This window comes from Centruroides sculpturatus, unplaced genomic scaffold (assembly GCF_000671375.1).
Source record: "Centruroides sculpturatus isolate CEXI.00-Female unplaced genomic scaffold, Cexi_2.0 scaffold2, whole genome shotgun sequence".
In the NCBI taxonomy this organism is placed as follows: domain Eukaryota; kingdom Metazoa; phylum Arthropoda; class Arachnida; order Scorpiones; family Buthidae; genus Centruroides; species Centruroides sculpturatus.
The window spans coordinates 1,577,765-1,594,574 of record NW_019384369.1 but is presented as its reverse complement, the minus strand read 5'-3'; the positions used below and the strand labels follow the sequence as shown (position 1 = coordinate 1,594,574).

The following is a 16,810-nucleotide window of genomic DNA, read 5'->3' as shown; positions in this document are numbered from 1 at the left end:
AACGAAAATGAAAATTTGCTTGATAATTCAACTACGCTTGTTGGAGAACAATAAAAACACTACACTCAACAAGCCACCAATAAAACTCAACTGCCTAACCTATAACCAAAGACTCCTTTTAATTTGTTTTTAAAAAAAGCGCTTGACAAACTTGCCCCGCATGCCGAAGTTGCCCCGGTCTCCCCTATATATAGATGTTTATTTAGCAATAGTAAAAAAAATACTTTGAGATACCTCATAGTCATTTTTTCCTCTAATTTGTCTAGACAACTCTAAATGATCTTGTATTCCTTCCATTTGAGGTTATCGATAATTCTTATTGAAGCTTTATTACTAAATATTCTTTAGGTTGCAGTTGTTTCTAATAAAGACCATATAAACGGCATCTGAACAAAGATATATTTTCATTTCTTTGTGCATTCTATAGGAGAAAACTGTCGTTTACTGATCAAATTTACAATTTCAATTACAATAGATCCTAGTTTTTGTTTTTAACTGTTCTTTACAATTTTTCAATCTTCATTTTTCTATAAATTGAGTTATTGAAGTTAAAATAGATTTATTTTTTTCTCTTAGCTGTATAAACTAATCAGTCAAAGCATGTCCTACTTTTTAGGCGAATATCTTTGTTCAACTTTTTTAAATAAATAAATATATATATATATATTACGTATTAATATTTTCGTTTACTTTCTAAAAGATGAAAATTTAGTATACAAATCTTATTTAAACATTTACATTTATATAAAAAATATGTTAAACAAAATTTGAGAATAATAAATTAAGAAGGATCGTCACATTGTCAATTTTTCAATGTGTTACAGTTTTAGTAACAAGAGTAATTTACATAGAACAGGTTAAACTGTAATTATTTAATAAAGAAATTTTTCAAAATATATTAGTCATATATAGATACCGATATTAAATATCAAGATCATAAAAGATAAATTAACTTGTAATTTAATAAGGAATTGATGTGACGATATAAAAAGCTAAAATTTTAAGTTCTTTAAATTTCATTAGGTTATCATAGTAATGAAGTATAATTTAATTATTTTACTTAAGGGCATATAAAATTTATGCAATTAATTTCACATGATTTTCTAATCGACAGAAATAAAAATGAAGAATGATACTAAAAAATTCCAACCATATTCATTTCATTTTGAATTGTTATAGTTTTTGTTATAGCTATTTTGTTTCGTTTAATTTCTTATTGTGTACTTAAATCAAATGCAAATTCATTGAAAATTTATTCTTAGATATATTTATAATATAAATCTATTTATATGAGAATACTTTTTGACGTTTATATATAACTTGATGTATTAGATATGTAGAGATATGATTATATGTATAAGGATGTAAGGTAGCAATATTTTTTGTCATTATTTTATGGATCCAGCACTACTTATTGGGAAAAATTTGTTTATAAATATAATAAAATAATAATCTTTAAAAAGTTTTAAACTAAAATTTCAAAAACAACGAATAATTTATAGAATTTAGAAACATAATAACTGTAGAGAAAATTACATTTGTATAGCCTATACTTTATTTTTCATAGTACGGGCAGATTTTATTTTTTATTTTTCAAATATTTTCTATCACTCTCTTATAACACAAGGATAATAAAACCAAATAAAATATTGTTTATAAATAAATAAATTGAACAAAGTCTTTATCCTGTAAATAACCATTAAGGAACGAATTCTATTTTTGTTATTCTCGAGTTAAAGTTTTATTCTTTTCAACGGAAGCCATTATTATTTAACTAGTTTTGTTCATTAATAAATTAATTCTTGTGCTTTCAAGTGGATCATTATTTATTCTATTCGTGACAATCTAATTAATGTTTATTAATAAAGGTGAAAAAATATTCAAATATTATTTTTATAATCCATTATACTGTTTTCAATACTTTTCATAATTCATGTAACATAATTCATTACAACAGATTTATCCAATATATAGATTAATTTGAAGTTTCAAATATAATAAATTTTGAAGTATAAAAAATGTTTAACCTTTTGATGATTAGTTTTGAGACTCGTAAAGCTGTATATAAATTAAATTTTATGACATGAGAATAATAATTCATCAGTTCTTTTAATTTTTTAAGATATTTTGTAATTAAATACATAGACTGTTGAGAAACGGAATAAATATGAAATTTTTTTAATTGGAAAAAAATTCGATTTCAGTGGATAAAAGGAGTGGATGAAACCACTGAACACTGGTTTGATTGCGGGTTCGCGCCTCACTAATGATCTAGCTTTCCTTCACCAATAGAGGGGCCAATTTTCCCATAGAAAATCCTTCCAGGAAGAACCCCTCTTGGCAGATCATTCAAGTATTGCGTTGCCTTATTCCATCAATTCAATCCTATTGCCAAAATTGGTTACTGTATATTTCAAATTTAATAAGGATCTTTCGGTTTACTTGAAAATTTTTGAGATTCAGACAATTTTTAACTATTTTAAAAGAATTGTTGACTAATATTTTTGATGTTGATTGTTTCTCAAATCTAAATTTTACATTAAAATATATTTTATCGACATCCATTCATTTCATTTTAAAATATCATATTTTAATTTAATACTGTAATTAAAAACAAAATAAGGATGGACTGTTAACATGTTTCAAGTAAAATTGTTTAATTTATTTATGTAATTAATCTTTTAAAATGTAAAAACATATCTCTGCCATATATTTTGTATCTTCAGCTTTAACTTATTATAAATATAAGTAACAAAAATCTTTGATTTATCTTGAATAATGTAGAGTTGAACAAAGAGAACAAATAATAGCTGTAAACTCTTAACGTCATATGTTTTTCATGGTTAAAAATAGTAGAGACAGTTCTTAATAGCTTAATTTAATGCATTATTAAGTTTTTCATTATAATTGTAGATGAATGCTGTCTTGATGGACTTCATTCAAATCGAAAGATTAAATTCCTCTCTAATGAACCGTATAAATTTCTTAATAAGATACACCTCTACATGTTTTCAAATAGAATAATGACAGGAAAATAATTTTTGAAATTATATGAATGCAAATAAAAGAATATTTCTAGAATTCTTTAGCTATACTCTTTTAGTTTAATGGCTGCAAAGTCCCTTAAATTGAGGATATCTATTTTTTACATTCACTGATCTTTTTTAAAAGATCATATTATTGGAAATTGAATGTAAAATTGTATATATAATATTTTTGTTAATAGTTTCATATGTGTTAAACAAAATTACGTATACTAAAAAACAGGCTACATAAAATTAATCTGTTCGTATAAAATTATTGTCAATAATACTGTACTTTACTAAGTTCAAAAACTTATTTTTTGTCAAATCATGATGCTTAAAAGTTCATTAAAATGATTGTTCGAGGTAAGAAAAGCATCCTTCACGGTACCTAGATTAGACTTTATCCAATCTATCCTAAACAATTAATAATAATAATAATAATAATTAATAGAATATTAGTTTTAATATGTATAGATTTTTTATGATTATAACAACATTGGAAGATAAAACAAGAAATAAAATTAAATAAAAATTTCTAAAAGTATGGATAATAATGTAACGCTAAAAAGTATTCGTGATTCAGTGAATTGTTGAACGATGATTGATTGAAGATAAGAAGAGTTTTGTCTCATTATAAAATACAATGTTCAACTAATCCGTTAAGAGTTAGTTGAAGATCGTAATTTATTTTATAACAAGGCAAACTTCATTGAACCACCCCAATTTAAATAGAATATTTTTTGAATTAAAATACTAAGATTATAGATTTCAATGTAGGCCTACATAAAAAGTTTATTTTTATTCTTTAAGTCTTGTCGATCATCACATAAATATTAGTTATTTGATATGTTAGAAAATATTTAATTAAATCATTATCTCTATAATAATGACTATTTCAATGCAATTACAATTTTGAAAAAAAAATGTAATCTTTTCAAGAAAATTAATTAGCTTCAGGCTGATTTTTCACGTCACAGAAAAATTAATAATAAACAACTTTCTAAATACTTAATAAAAAGATTGAATATATATATATAGAACTTATAATCTGTATGAATTTATGTACTTATGTACTGTACTACTCTACTATAAATTTTTGTACTTAATGAGAATAAATCCTCTTTATAAAAAAGTTTATGATCATGCATTTTAATATTTGGGTAATGTTTTCCTCTTTTTCCTTCAAGTTTATACAGTTTCACATGAAAGTGTTTCAACAGCCTATTTGAACATTAGTACTTTCGAGTATACAAAAGGTTTTTTATCACTTAAAATCTAAAATAATATGTACCTGTATCTTCTCAGTTAGCATATCAAAGTATAAGCTATCTCTGAAAACATACGTTACACGCTTCTTTTATTTATTTTATAACAACATATTATTTAAATTTATTGAGTTATTTAAATCTCCATTCCAAGATTAACTATAATTAAAATGTGGCTTCTACATTATTATTTTATGTTTTGGCATGTTCCTGTTGAATTTAGTAAATAGCTCTTTCATGTTATTAAATCCGTGACGGTAAGTGACAGTTTTTGATTAACTCACATTTCTTCTTTTACTTTTGCTCTAAAATTTGTCTTTTACAATACTTTGTATCGATTACTGTTAGTAGCTTCAGATCTTATTTGTGATTTTTTTTAATTTTATCAATTTAACATTAAATGAAATATATTTATCTCGGGTTTCTCATTTTATAATGACTTAACTTTGTTGTTTTTATAAAGTTTTATATGAAAATTGTTTTCATTTTATTAGATCTAACCACTGAATTTTTGAAATAAAATCTTAGAATTATACCACAAGTATATATAACCTTTAATAACGACCATCTTCCAATAACGGCACTAAACAGCGGGCATTTTTAGGAATTGTTTTTAGAATCAAAAAATGCATATAAAATAACCTCCAATTGATACTCGGAACGACGGTCATTTTTTGTTTTCGTCAATGGGCGCTGTTTAAATACTTGACTGATACAGTACAGTACATACGCCTATATATTTATATAATTCCTGTATATTATAAACTAAAAGATTTATAAACATGATAAAACAAGAGCTTTTCTATATTAGCAGCGTTAAACAAAGATTGCGAATTTTTTTGTTTAAAAATATAGCTTTGAATATAGGCTAATCATGTTCAGTCGAATTAAAATTGAAAATATTAATATTTAAGTAGTGAATTAAGGATTCGCGTACTTAAAAAATTAGAAATAATTAATAAATGTAACTATTTATATCAAAACTAATTAAGTTCTGTTTCTTTGTATTTTTTTAATGAGTTATGTGAGTTATGTTCATTCATTCATCCTCTGCATAATAAACTGAGTAGGGATATTCCTACTGTTGAACATTATAATCATTTATTATCTAATGCTCTTAAAAGTTTACAGTCGACCCCCCTATAACACGGGTTCCTATAGTTCGAATTCCTATATTACAGCGAAAAAATTGCGACAGTATTCGTGCAAACATGCTAAAAAAAACTCCTATAATTAGGTAAAACGTCATCGCCGACTCGTGTCGCGACAGGATTGGTCGAATCTAGACCAATAGCGGATATTGTACAAATCGTTGAGTTTAAACAAGCAGCGGACCTACTAAAAACCATTTATTATTTAACGTCCATAAAAATTATATTTATATTAATGATGTCTCCAAAGTTCAGCGAATTTTTTGCGAAAAAAATAATTTATCAGGAAGCACGCGAGCGCCATTCGACGACAAGCTCCACGACGAAATCAAGCTTAAGTAATGGCGTAGTCGAACGGTGCACGCTCGGTAAGTAATCCTACAATTTTTTGTTTATAGCATAGTTTATATGGATTATTCCCAAAAAAAATTATACGTATTTTGGAAATGTTGAGTCGAATTAGTCTAGAATCGATTAATTTTATGGAAGAAACCTTTCAAACAGCCGCAGTCCGTAAACTGCATACGTGCCGGCTGTGATTGGCTGGACTCATAGAAAATGGTTTCATAAAAACCGGAACGTATCTACCGTGTTATTAGGGGGGTCGACTGTATATTTTTTCAAATGTTAATATTTATGAAACTAATCTATAATGATATTTTATCTCAAAACTCATATTTTGATATAAATTTTTTTTTTAATTTCGTGAAAAAATTGAAATAAATATTCTCTTTCTGATTTAACATTATCGATTAATACATTATCTTATTTTACATTTAATAAATCGTTATTTTTATGTAAGAAAATTCTATTTATTTTGAGTTTTATTACTTCTATCTTATCGAAAGTTTTTACATAAAATTTATATTGTAAAATTGTAAAAAGAAATATTGTAAACAATTTTTTATTTTTATTTAAATCATAAAGCTTTAATTTGGATTAAAAGATATGTTAATAAAAAGTAAGTTTGTAATTTAATTTTTTAAGTATTTAAATTATTTTAATAACAAAATAATAATAATATATATTTATATGCCGAATATATATTTTTTAATATTTCTTATTTCTGCATGGTGTCGTTTAGAAAATAAAATTCAATTTTATCAAAATTAGCTGGACAACGTAGAATCTATATTACAGAAGTGCCGAATTGGACTGGATTAATGGGTTAAGACAACGCAACACATGGGCAATTTGCCACAGAGTTCGCAAAAGACAGAGAAATTCGCAATTCTTCACGTGTTTAGACACGTGAAGTAAACCCGGAAAACTGAATGCATTAGCACGTTAGTCAGCACGAACCCACGACCAACCGGTGTTCAGTTTTTTTATTCACTCGGCCACTAGTGGACACATACTTCAGAAAAGAGAATAAATACTAATGAAAATATTTTACTTCATTATAAAACAGATTTATTTGAAATATTCTTGAACAAGTTTATTGCAAATATTCCATTGTACTGTATTTTATTAAAACTCAACTTTTAAAAATATTTTAATCAATATAACATTAACATGAATTTCAATGGGTATTTCAATGGTACACTACCTGTTTGACTTAAATTCTTGAGCAAGTTTAAAACTGCTAGTTATATAAGGAAATTACTCATTTTAATAATAAATTCTGGTTGAGGTGACGCACCGAAAGTAATGACTAAAATAAAATAACTCTCAATACCTTTAAAGTATTACATGCATGTAGCCTATATAAAACGTAAATATCCGGAAAGCTCCATTAAAACCTGACGTTTAATTTTAACGAACCAGCAGATTTTGTAGGTTCGTATTTAGATGCATCTAAATGTGAAGGATATTGGAAACATCGTTGAATATTGAGAGATGAAACTCTAATTTCGTTTTTAAAACTTATATTTATTTTCATATTTTCATCTAAAAGTTTTGCAACTTGTATGATATTTACTTTTAAAATGTATTTCCTTTAAAAAGTAATACATTTTTAACAATTGGTTTATTTTATTTTTTAATCATTCGTTATTTTATAGTAGTTTTCTTTCATGTTATATTATCTATAATCGTCTTTCAGTTTTATTTTTTGTTTTATAGTTTTTAGATTATAACTGACAAAATGGATTTGCCATTTATCGATAGAATAGTCAGAAAAAATCGATACAATGTTTATATATAACCTATATAAAAATATTTTATTACTGTTTACAGATAAATATATTATATATTTCTGATATATTCTTTCTGCAATTTTATGAAGCAAGTTTTAAAATATTTCATAAATTAGTTTATTATATTCTTTTTTACAAAGTGAATTATTTATTATTATTTATTATAAATTAAATACTTCTAAAAAAATGAAAGGCTGTTGGGTTTGATGGGATGTGACACTTTCTATGGGAAACTGCCCCCTATTAGGTGTTAGACATGAAGAAAATACGGAAAACTCCAAGTGATTAACTTGTTGGTCGGGCTCGAACTCATGACCAGTCTTCAGTGATTTTTATCAACTCTGCCACTGGTGGGCACTTGAAGAACGAGAGGAAGTATAAATTTTACTTAGAAGTTCGACAAGAACATAGAAGACTAATAAAAAATGAAACAACTATAAGATTTTAACGACTATTAATTGATGATTTAATTGATTGTTTTCATTTTTTAAACTCTTTCTGCACTGTGAACACTACGGGATAATAAGAGACGGAGTCCGACATATTTCGGACAGACCGCCAATGAAAATTTTGAGATTGCTCACTCGGATTTGATTCCGGATCCCCCAGAGCAATAGGCTAAATCGCATCAGCAATCTGGCCATCCGATTGTTTTCGGTTGTTAAAGGAAAGTACAGTAAGACCCCGCTTAACACAGGGGATACGTTCCTAGACGACAAAGCTCTAAACGAAACAGCGTTAAACGAGGTCATTTTAACATAGAGTAAATAGGGATAGGAGAACACGCCACCTAAAATTAAAAAATTTTACTTTAATTTTAAGTTGTATTGTTATACAAATTAATATAAAAATATGTTAAATAACACATAAACATATGCACACAAAAATGCATAATAATATATTAATTAGTTCATTTTTCCTATATTAATAGTTTATTTTTTGTGACGATTTTTTGTGATTTTTTCCTGACTTTTCTGAAATTCTGGTTTTTTTTGCAATAAAGTCGTAAAGTTTCATTTGTCGCTTTTTCTTTCTTTAAGCAAATGTCGGTAGCAGAATATCACATCCAAAACGCCTGGTTTTGCTTTTTCACTCCTTTCAAAATCTAGAATATTCTCTACAATTTGATCAACGATTTCGGTTATCGTTACCAACTTTTACTAAGGAAATCTGTAGAGAAATTTTTTGGGTTCTTCGTTTTCAGAATCACTATTTTCCACTTCTACATGGATTCCTTGTTCTACCAGTTCTTGAAGGTCGTCGTTGATAACTCTCACCAGAAACCTATGCGGTAACTCCTCAATATCCTGTTCATCTGTATTTCCTAGTCCTGCTATATTGATTAGGTTGAGTTTGATCAACCTAACGATACAGCGATAGGCTCTTCTCGTTGAGAATTCTTAGATACCTTCAACCGTAACTTCTTCCACACTTCCTCCGTGCATTTATCAGTTAATTCTTGTCAAGCGAAGTCGATATTGCCTATGGCATCCATGATGTATACTTTTTCTAAAATTGCACCAAACAAACATAGATTTAACGAAAGTACACCTTTTTGTCACCTTTTTCTAATTGGTTCGTGTTCGTCAATAATCGTATTATGTACGAATCAATAAAATGCCGCGATAATTTAAATCAGCGTAAATTTTGAGCTTTTTCTTAGGTTTCGAGCAGACGGCGTTATATCTAATCAGCGTTGAGCAAGGCAGCGTTAAGCGAGGTCTTACTGTATATGTAATTTTTCTGTTTCCTTCTTTCCTGCTAATCATCAAGATAGCCATGTTTCCATAATTTTAATTTCATTAATATTCTCTCATACGGTGTAGAATTTTCAATATTTATAATGCAAGTTTTAATCTTCTTTCTTCCTGTTATTTAAATTGTAAGTTATATAGATATACTCGTATGCGAAAGTTTTGTTTATATAGGCCTATATAGACACAGTTTAATCTTTATAATAGTCTACTCAAGAAATTGTTTTTTCAACTTAAAAAAATTCTCAAATTTACACGAAAAATTTCATGGTATTAATCTTCAAAATATTTTATATGATTTTTAAACAAATTACAAACCGAATTAATAAATTAGAAAATAATAATAAGTTTAAATATGGAAATATTTTTTAACAAAATTATACTTATTCGATTTTAAATTTATCTTTATAAATATATGTTAAACGGTACATTTATTGAATTAAAGAGAAAAGGTTATATAATTTAATTAAAAATACTTTATAATTTAAAATTTTTATTTAAAAATACTCCTGGTAGAAATTACTTTCACAAAATTTTTCCTATTTATTAAACTTTTTATAAATTAAGCTATTTTTAAAAATATATTTTAAGTAATTTAAACTATATTAAAAATCTTAAAAAGATAGTTTTATTATAAACTGCTATTTAATTACCAGATAAAGAATAGCAGATCATATATATAATTTTAAAAAGCCAATAATTGAAAATATCAAAGTTATATTAAAATTTTAGAAATAAGAATTTATACCACAGTTTCGTCTCTTACAGTCTTGTTTTATCGTTAAATTAACAAAATTATATATTATTAATTCGATAATGAGTTGTTTATTATAAAGTATGGGTTCTCAAAATGATTTATATATGCATATTGTAGTCTTGTGTGAGAATAATTTATGTTTAATGTTCAATTGAAAGAGATAAGATATATTTTTTTCAATTGAACATTAATCTTTTTCAATTGAACAATTAAACATGAATTATCAACAACTTCCATTTTTAATACAAATATTTTATTTATTACGTGCAATGCCTGATATTTCTATTGATACAGATGCTTCCATAAACAACTGTTCCCATTAAAGATTATCAAATACAAACATTCGTGCTCAAAATGAGATTTATATCTACAATTTACCGAATAAAATAAGTTTCAGAACGTCTCAGGAAGATAAATTAATTTTGTTGATAAAAACTATTAAATAAAGTTTATTTTATACAAATACATTCCTAATCTAACATTGTTGAAAAAATTTATACGATATATATAGGATTGAATATATATATATAGAACTTATAATCTGTATGAATTTATGTACTTATGTACTGTACTACTCTACTATAAATTTTTGTACTTAATGAGAATAANAATTATGCAGGATGGCCGTAAAGTTTCCCTATTCAGAACATTCTACAGTTGTAACCAATAAGTAGATTTACATTAAAATTTGTATATAGGCTATGCAATGGATGCAAAAAATGGTTTTGCAAAAAAAAAAAATTGTCCAAAACTTCCTCTAGTGGACGCTTTACAGGAAAATATATCAAATAAAACAACAAAAATACAACGAAAACTCATTTATTCGTTTCATAAGAGACATGTCTTCTCCAGAGGCTGTTTACTGATGTAATGAATATTGCTCATTGTGTGCCAATTCAGGTGTAAAATTTAAAGGTGGTGTAAAAAATGCAGATTATTTTTTTCTTGCAATGCAATAAATGTCATGCTTTACTGACTTTATTTGAATTGTTTAAAATAACAAATTAAAATGTCATTTTAAGGTTGATCTTCGTTACTTACTGTGTATTATTTACCTGTAAAGCTTCCTAGCAGAAGTTTTTAAACTAAATTTTTTTTTTTTTTTGCAAAATCCTTTTCCGCATCCTCTTCGTAGTCTGTATACAAATTTTGATGTCTGCTTATTGGTTACAGCTACAGAATGCTTTGAATAAAGAAACTTTACGGCCACTCTATATAATCTTTTGTATACAAATTTTAATATTAATTCAATTATTGGTTACAGCTACAAAGTGCTGTGAATAGGAAAACTTATGGTCACCCTATAAATAAAGACGATGAGAAATAAATTGTTTGTTGATTTTTATCGTATTTATTCAACTGCCTTTCCAATAAACGATTGTAAAATAAGCTAAATATAAGAATTTTTCGGAAATGAATATAAATATAATTTACAAACCATGTTCCAAATTTTATAATGTTTTATATAATTTTTAAACTTTAAATACTATTCCAAACTTATCAATAACGTCCCGCTTAGCTTACAAAATGACTTAATCGCCTAGCTGATAGATTATAAAAATTAAACCTTAGCGGAAATTTGATTCTGTGTTGTTCATTATTTCGTTTCCCAATCAGTTTTCTATTTACCATCAACAATCAGCCTATTTCTTATACCAACACTATTAACGATTTAAGCATTATTTTCGATTAAAAAAATCAACATTTAAATCTCAAAACTTTTTAAAATTTGTTTTTGTATCTATTCGCAGAGGAATCGTATGGTGGCATTGCAGATATATTTTAAAGATCTACAGTCAGTTTAAATAATTATTTATTTTGGCATCATCACAATGTCGGGCTGCAATTTTTAATCAGCTTTTAATTTTAAAAAAGTTCACGAGAAAATTTTGAATTGAAATCACATGACTACCGATTTAGACCGAGAGTTCATGTATAGGATCGGAGCTGCCTATCGGAGCATCTAAGCTTTCCATATCTGGTCTCGATTTTCATGTAATCTCGAGAACCTCCGTTCTAGAGATTACATGAAAGTCACTACTAACGGTCAGACAAACAATGGACGTTAGTGGGAATGTCTAGGTTTGCAATTTGAAAATTGCAACCTATATATACCCACTAACAATAAAAAAATGATACAATTGAAGCTTTTACGTTATCTATATATATTCAGAAGGTATCTGATTTTGACAATTTTAAAACACTGCAATCTGTAAAATTTGATATATCGCTTTTAATTATTTAAACTTTTTATACAATATTTTCAAGTATATATTGAATAAAGAGGAATTTATAAGCAAAACCCAAGTTGCAGAAGTCCTTTGAAGTTGCAACTATAAAGGAAGCAACGAAACCAATTTAACATAGGCTGATTGGGCTGCAATTTTAAAAAATTGTACACCTATAAATTCCCAGTGTCGTCCGTCTGTCCGTCAGTCTTTCCTTAATTTCAAAAATGACGTCAGATAAATGAAATCTGAGACAGATGTGGAAAGAGTAGGGAGAAGAAGCCCCGATTAACTAACTATACATGAACTTTCAATCTGAACTGGAAGTCACGTTGTTAGAATTCAAAATTTTCCCCTTATAGGAGTTAGATAGATGACTGGCAGGACTTGATTGCTAACGGAAAAGTACGATGTACAGGGGCAAGGAACTACTAATTTGAGGTGTATAACATATATTTTAAATTTAAAAATATGATTAAAACTTTGAAGCCCGGCATTGTGACGATGTCACAATAAATTATCGCTTGTTTATTGATATAAACAACATCAATAATCATTACAGTATGTGATATATTTCCGGTTACCAAACTTCTAAATAAAGATCCAAAAACTTCTAGTATTAAACATTGAGATAAATGTGAACCATGCATGCACTTAAGGAAGATAAATAATTGTCGTACTTGTATTTATTAATCTAATTTTAGGTGAATCAGTGATTGTATGTAGTTGAGGTTATGATGGTTGTAATAGTGATGAATTGTATGGGAAGGGAGGCTGAATCGTTATTATTGTTATGGATAAAGATGAGAAATAAAGAATAAATGTTTGCATAGAGAAAATTGTAAAGAAAACCCTTATCATCACGCAGTTCAAAGACAAACAATTGACGATTCAAACGAATTATAAAAGGCACTATATAAATTTAAAATGGCAAATGCAATAAGGAAGTTTGTTTATAATTCATGTTGACATTAAATGATGCCTTACGTGTTATTATTGTGGCTATAGATTAATGTTATTTGAAAAAACGTAAAAGTATAATAAATGCAAATTTTACCGATCTGTATTATTCTTCGGATAGAGTTTGCAACCTACGGCATTTAATTCCCGCTTCAAAGAATCAATTTTACTATTTATAAAGAAAATTCGACGACGATAATTGCAAATTATTACGAGTGTATTTATATTCTTTTATTTTTTTTCTTCCATTAACATTATAACGAAACGACGTTAACTGAGGAGTTACTTGTAGTATCAAATATAAATTTGCTTCAAAAAAGAGAATGTAAGTTCATTGTGCTTCAATTTTCAAATTACCTGTACATTCTCATTATCGTCCGTTGTCTGCCTGTCCTTCTTTAATCTCGAGAACGCAGTTAGATAGATGAAAATCGAGACCAGATATAAAAATATTAGGGACTGGAAGCCCCGATTAATGATATATAAACGTCCTGTCTATACCGAAAATAACATGATTTTAATTCAAAATTTTCTCGAGAACGAAGTTAGTATGTGACCAGCATGACTCGATTGTTAACAACAGAAGTATGATTTATAGGAGCAAGACACCACTAAAATCCAGACCAGATATAGCTTAGTGACCGGAGACCCCCGACTAACTATATACGAACTTCTGGTACTTTTAGATTTTTTTAAAGATATACCATTATTAAACGAAGTTTAATAAAAATATAATATATTCGCTTTATATAAGTCTAATTTTATTATTTAAAATAATAAAACGAACGAATTTATAAAGCTAACTAAAAAGAATAACATAAATACTTCTAGCAAGTTAATTAAGATTATTTTTTTTTTAATAGTCGGATATTTCATTGTTACAAAGGTCACAAAATGATTCTTCTTTTGAAATCATTTGATGCCTTTATAAGAAACACTATTGTATTACAGAGTTAATTATATTCCGAGAGACTTAATTAATGGAATTAACTATAGAAAGTTAATTAACTTATGTTACGTAAGGAAATAATAATATATTTTTAAACATCTTTTACATATCCAAGTTGACAGCTGTATAATTAATAATAACATAAAAATATAATAATTTAATTAATATTTACCATCGTATGAAATATATAACTCACATTATACATGTAAATGACATATATATAATGGATCTTCTTAATATGAATCGAAATATTTAATTCTCACCAATAATTGAATAAATATTCAGAAGTGTAAACGCTAAAATCAAAAAATTTATTAAAAAGGCGAACGTGAATTAGCCAAAATAGCGTCTTCATTTGCCTTTTTTCACGCTAGAAACTAACCTAAAGTACAATTTAGTATCCTGGAATATTATTATTTTTAATGTAGTTTGTTTACTTTCATGATATTATCCAATCAAGATCAAATCCTTGGGTTGTTCTTAGCTCAATAATAACAAAAAATGCGCCACAAAGAATATGAATTCAAAAATTTTTAATCTAATTCACATTACTGGTAATATCATCCATCCTCTGGATGATGTATATATACTCCAGATAGGGGTTTTCTGTAAACATTCTGTCTTTTATATAATTTATTGAGGTCGAACCTCATTGGGTTTTAGATTAGTTGCTGGTGTGAAAAAGGACAGGTGAAGACGCCACTTTGGATAGTCTATGTTTGTGTTTTTAATGAATTTTAGTGTCCTAGAAGTGAAGATCTTGTGAAGTTCTTTCCCAAACTCCGTGTCGTTGAGTTGGTTTCCGTGTGTATCACGATTCGATATAGTGATCCATGTTCGATGGAAAGCACACCTCCATACTCAAATTGATAATATTTACAGTTTATTTACAGATTCTATATGCAGAAAGTACAAGTTCGAAAACATAATATATATACAAGATAACAATGCGTGGTGACTCACGTACTAGATTGGTTTCCGGGAACTGTTAAACTTTGGAGAGGCCTCAGTCAGCTTGTGGAGTTGGCTCAACTGCACGGTCAGTCCAGTCTCCGCACTAACCCGTCCCTGAGGTGTTTGTTTACCAGAGGAGAACACTCTCTCTACGCTCAGCGGGTATCCCAAGTGCCTGAGACTATTGTGTACCAATCTCTTGCCCTTCTCTCCCTCCTCTCCCGTTCGCCCCGCAATTTAAAGGTTTTTTGGAGGGGGACTTCCGACCAATCACAAATCTTTCTTGCCCGAACAGCTTTAACCTAGGTCCGCTGTTATCCGACGAGAGTCAAGCTTATAGTAACGTCCGCCCTTGTTTACATTTAGTTGTTTACCATATGGCAAATGGTCTATCGTCTGATCACAGGTGGGTCTAATTGGCAAAGTCGGCGCTTCCTTTGTTTTCCCTCTGTTTACAAGTCAACACCTTGCAAGTGGTATATTGCCCGACCGCACGTGGGTCCAATTGACAACGTCGCGCTTCTTTTGTTCCCTCTCTGGTAAAAGTTCAATACTTTACACTAGATTATTAGTTTTTTATTTAATTTATATTCCAAAATTTATCATTTTATTTATTTTAATAAACACAAATTAAAACGTTCCAGATTGAATGTCAAGATATACATAAAAAAGAAGTTCAGAAAAATTAATTAATTCAAATGGTTTATTAATAGTTATCAAGATAAGTTGCTTGAAACGTTTTAAAGACAATTGATTATATTCATATTTTATATTATCTTATTTTAATAATTGATTGATAATATAAAAATAAGCGAATTTAATATATCTAACTTTACAAGTCTCATCTATACTAATATAATAAAGAGGTAATGTTTGTAAGTAAGTAAGTAAGTTTGGATGTAGCAGGTAATCTCCGAAACTACTCATCCGATGTTAAAAATTCTTTCACCCGTATTTAGAATGGAACTTCAGGGTAGACATAGGCTGTATATTATCCATTAATTTAATTTAAACATTCATATAAATTAAAAGATATCATCTAGGGTTAAGGCTTTTATGTCCAACAGTTGGCGCTACGAGTACGACGACCTAAGTTTGCTCTTCTGGGAGGATGAACTAAAGCAGATCATCTAGCTATCTATATAAATAAAAATGTAATGTTCGTTTGTTCCTACCGATTCCTTTGAAATTTTGACACAACGCTGCATTCGAATACGCACGTGTTTTTATATAATATACATGTCGAAATTCAACACCACTGAAGGGAGATGGTTAGGATTAAGGCTTATGGTAAAGAAATCTGCTTCTATTTATACTATTTTAGAAGCGGTTTTTTGCGTTTTTGATTGCGTTTTAATAGGCTACGTCAAGAGAATGTACAACAGTGGCGTGCTGTCATTAGAAGCGGTGGAAGCGCCGCTTCCCTTGTATTTTATAAAAAATAAATACATAATAATTTTAATTATATGAAAATAATCGCACAATATTTTATTATAACCGCATTATGTATCTTATTACAAATTTCTATACTACACGTGAAAAAAAAAAAATAAGATTGCTATTGTATATTCGAATATTAGTGGCGGAGTGGAATCTCTGTATTGTCAGATTCCAAAAAGCCAGATTTG

The 16,810-nt window shown here is 27.8% G+C and overlaps 1 protein-coding gene across 1 annotated transcript in view; it reads left to right on the top strand.

The window, feature by feature from the left end:
- The window catches only part of LOC111613423 (orexin receptor type 2-like), a 55,557-nt gene that overhangs the window by 18,020 nt on the left and 20,727 nt on the right, over nt 1-16,810 (top strand). The gene's annotated exons all lie outside the window — the stretch shown is intronic.